This window comes from Meleagris gallopavo, chromosome 12 (assembly GCF_000146605.3).
Source record: "Meleagris gallopavo isolate NT-WF06-2002-E0010 breed Aviagen turkey brand Nicholas breeding stock chromosome 12, Turkey_5.1, whole genome shotgun sequence".
Classification (NCBI taxonomy): Eukaryota; Metazoa; Chordata; class Aves; order Galliformes; family Phasianidae; genus Meleagris; species Meleagris gallopavo.
The window spans coordinates 7,478,970-7,482,394 of NC_015022.2; positions in this window are offsets into that span (position 1 = coordinate 7,478,970).

Consider the following 3,425-nt stretch of genomic DNA (forward strand, 5'->3'; position numbering starts at 1 on the left):
GGCGGCCGAGGAGGCGGGCGGTAAGTAGGTGCTGCGCTCCGGAGCTCCGCGTATCTCCCCATCCCTCCCCCTGCGATGTTCCCGCACTGCTGTTCGGGGTGCGATGCGGGGCGGCTCGGCTTTGACCGTCCCTTAGAGTGCGGTGTGGGGGGATCCGAAAGTTTTCCAACTTTTCTGTGCCCTTCATCTTTGCGTGTAAAAGAACGGCCCGGGCCGGACCTCGCTTCGGTGCAGCGATGTTGCTCGTGTGAAGCCGTTAATCCCGCAGGCGCCCAAGGGGCGGGCACGGCGGGCTTCCCCCGTCTGGCAATGGCACCGAGCTCAGCGCTCGGGCACGCGGGGATCGCTTGGACGCGGTGCTGCCCGCGCCTGCAGATCTGACAGGAAAACAACAGGCGCAAGTCAGGGTTTGTTGGATCGAGCGCTGTTCCTTTGCCGCCCTCTGAGTTCTTTCACCTGAAGGATGAGAAAAATGAAGAAAACTGTGGAGATGAGAAGGGTGAAAGAGGAAAAGCCATTAGTGCTGATAAATATCTGCTTAGTTTTAGCATAAAGCACCACGTCAGTTCATTTTATTAATTCAGTCACTGGTTTGGGCAGTTCTAAAGTGCTGTGGTCGCTTCATAGTACTGAGAGTATAAGGAAAGTTGTCTCGCTGTGCTCAGCTCTGATGCCTGCTTTGGGTTTTGCTTTGCTGTAACTGTTTTGCAGCATAAATTGTGGCTCAGGCGATGTGTGGAGTCTTGCCAAGGGTCTGTGGTTCAACTCTTCCCTCATGGAGAACTGCTCTGCCAGAGGGCTGGAGGAGGCTGCTTAGGAGAAAGGTGCAGAGATGCTGACGGGCCAAGTCCTCTCTTATTCCATGGTGGGCGGACGTTTATCACACAGTCATTGTGTACAAACCAGTCATCAGTTGTCAAATTGTTGATGGCAGGCTTCATAATTTACCTACAGAAGGGAACCTTTATCCTGCTCCCCTTGAGGTGTGTTTGCTGCTTTCTTCAGAAGATTCATTTCCTTTCCCCACAGGGAACTGCAGTGGGGCAGGAACACCTACATATGGGACGTGTAGTGGTAGAAAAGAATGTATGTCAATCCATGCTTTGGTCCTCTGGTAAACCATGATTTCCTGGGGCAAATAAGCTCTGATAGTATGGTATGAGGGAACTTAGGAACATGAAGTGAACTGGCAGTAAATGTTCCTAGTTGCAGAAACTGCAACATTGGGAGCTCTGTGTTCTGTTTCTAATTGCACGGCTGTAGGAAATTGTGTGGTATTATTAATACTTTGCCACCTCTTAATATTTGGGATGTGTAAAAGGTGAAACTGTGCTGCAAAGAATCATTGTGGAAATGCAGCAAGTAATAGGAATACCCAGTAGATGCTTTTGTGTTGAAGTGCTCAGCACTAGAGCTGTGAGAAAGGAGCATACCCCAGCATGGGATGGCTGGGGAGATGTGGTGTATTCTGTGAAAGAGCGGACCTGTGTATACACCCCCTGCTCTGGTCACAGGTCAGCCTCCTAAGGAAACCACTGCGTAAGTAAAGAAGAAGTTTGGGCCCTCCTTCCTCCTTTGCTCTGTGTTTGCAATGGAGTCCAGCAAAAGCTTTGTAGTTTAAGCCTTGAAATGTGACGTTATCTTGGTTTCCTAAGGTCAATGTGCAACACCTGGGTAGGATTGTGTTTATGACTGTGTAGGGAATTTTTATTTTGGTTGAAATTTAAGTGCATAAAGGTGATCTTTCATTATCTTACCCTCCTTGCGCAGTGTACAATTGTCTCAGGTCATCTAGTGTACAATCTATTTTGGATGCCTGCTAACTGCAGCTGCTGGGTGACAGCCAAGGGGAGAAACCTGCAGAAGGCAGTAAGTCTGTCTCCTAGGACAATGGTGGTGGTTGGTTTCTAGATATTTTTTTTTTTATAGGTGTGTTTGAATTAATGTCATTTATAGGCGCGTACCTTGAATTCTAATGAAGGGAGTAGGCTATCTGAGTAAATTCCTTTGGGCGAGTCTTAGTACTATCTCTTAATATATGAGTATTTTCCTCTGCTTGACTTTCTCATGGGTTCAAAACTTGATCTTGCTAATCAGGATGAGCAAAAGGTTTAGGGTTTTTGGAAGAGCTTGGCTTTGTCCTTTGTTTGCTTTTTTTGAAGTCTGAGTGTTAAGATCACAGAATCACAGAATTGTAGAGGTTGGAAGGGACCTCTAGAGATCATTGAGGCCAACCCCCCTGCCAAAGCAGGTTCCCTACACCAGGTCGCACAGGTAGGCGTCCAGGCGAGACTTGAATATCTCCAGAGAAGGAGACTCCACAACCTCCCTGGGCAGCCCGTTCCAGTGCTCCGTCACCTCACCGTGAAGAAGTTCTTACGCACATTCGTGCGAAACTTCCTCTGCTGCAGCTTATGTCCGTTTCCCCTTGTCCTGTCTCCACGTACCACTGAAAAGAGACTGGCCTCACCGCTATGGCCGCCACACCTCAGATATTTATAAACCTGGATCAGGTCCCCTCTCAGTCTTCTTTTCTCAAGGCTAAACAGACCCAGTTCACTTAGCCTTTCTTCATAGGGGAGATGCTCCCGGCCCTTCCCCATCTTTGTGGCCCTCCGCTGGACTCTTTCCAAGAGATCCCTGTCTTTTCTGTACTGGGGAGCCCAGAACTGGACACAGTACTCCAGATGAGGCCTTACCAGGGCAGAGTAGAGGGGGAGGATCACCTCCCTCGACCTGCTGGCTCTTCTTAATGCACCCCAGAATGCCATTGGCCTTTTTGGCCACGAGGGCACACTGCTGGCTCATGGCCAACCTGTCGTCCACCAGGACGCCCAGGTCCCTCTCTGCAGAGCTCCTCTCCAGCAGCTCATCCCCCAGCCTGTATTGGTGCATGCAATTATTCCTCCCTAGGTGTAAGACCCTACACTTGCTTTTGTTGAACCTCATCCGGTTTCTTACTGCCCAGCTCTCCAGCCTGTCCAGGTCTCGCTGAATGGCAGCACAGCCTTCAGGCGTGTCAGCCAATCCTCCCAACTTTGTATCATCAGCAAACTTGCTGAGGGTGGCCACTATCCCCTCATCAAGGTCATTGATGAAGATGTTGAACAAGACCGGACCCAGCACGGACCCCTGGGGGACACCACTGGTTACAGGTCTCCAGCCAGACTCTGCGTTGGTCATCTCCACCAACGACGACCCTCAGCGCTCTGCCAGTCAGCCAGTTCTCAACCCACCTCACTGTCCACTCATCTATCCCACACTTCCTCAGCTTTGTTATTAGGATGTTGTGGGAGACAGTATCAAATGCCTTTCTAAAAATCAAGGTAGACTACATCTACTGCTCTTCCCCCATCCACCCAGCATGTGACAGCATCATAGAAGGCCACCAGGTTGGTCGAGCACGACCTCCCCTTAGTGAACCC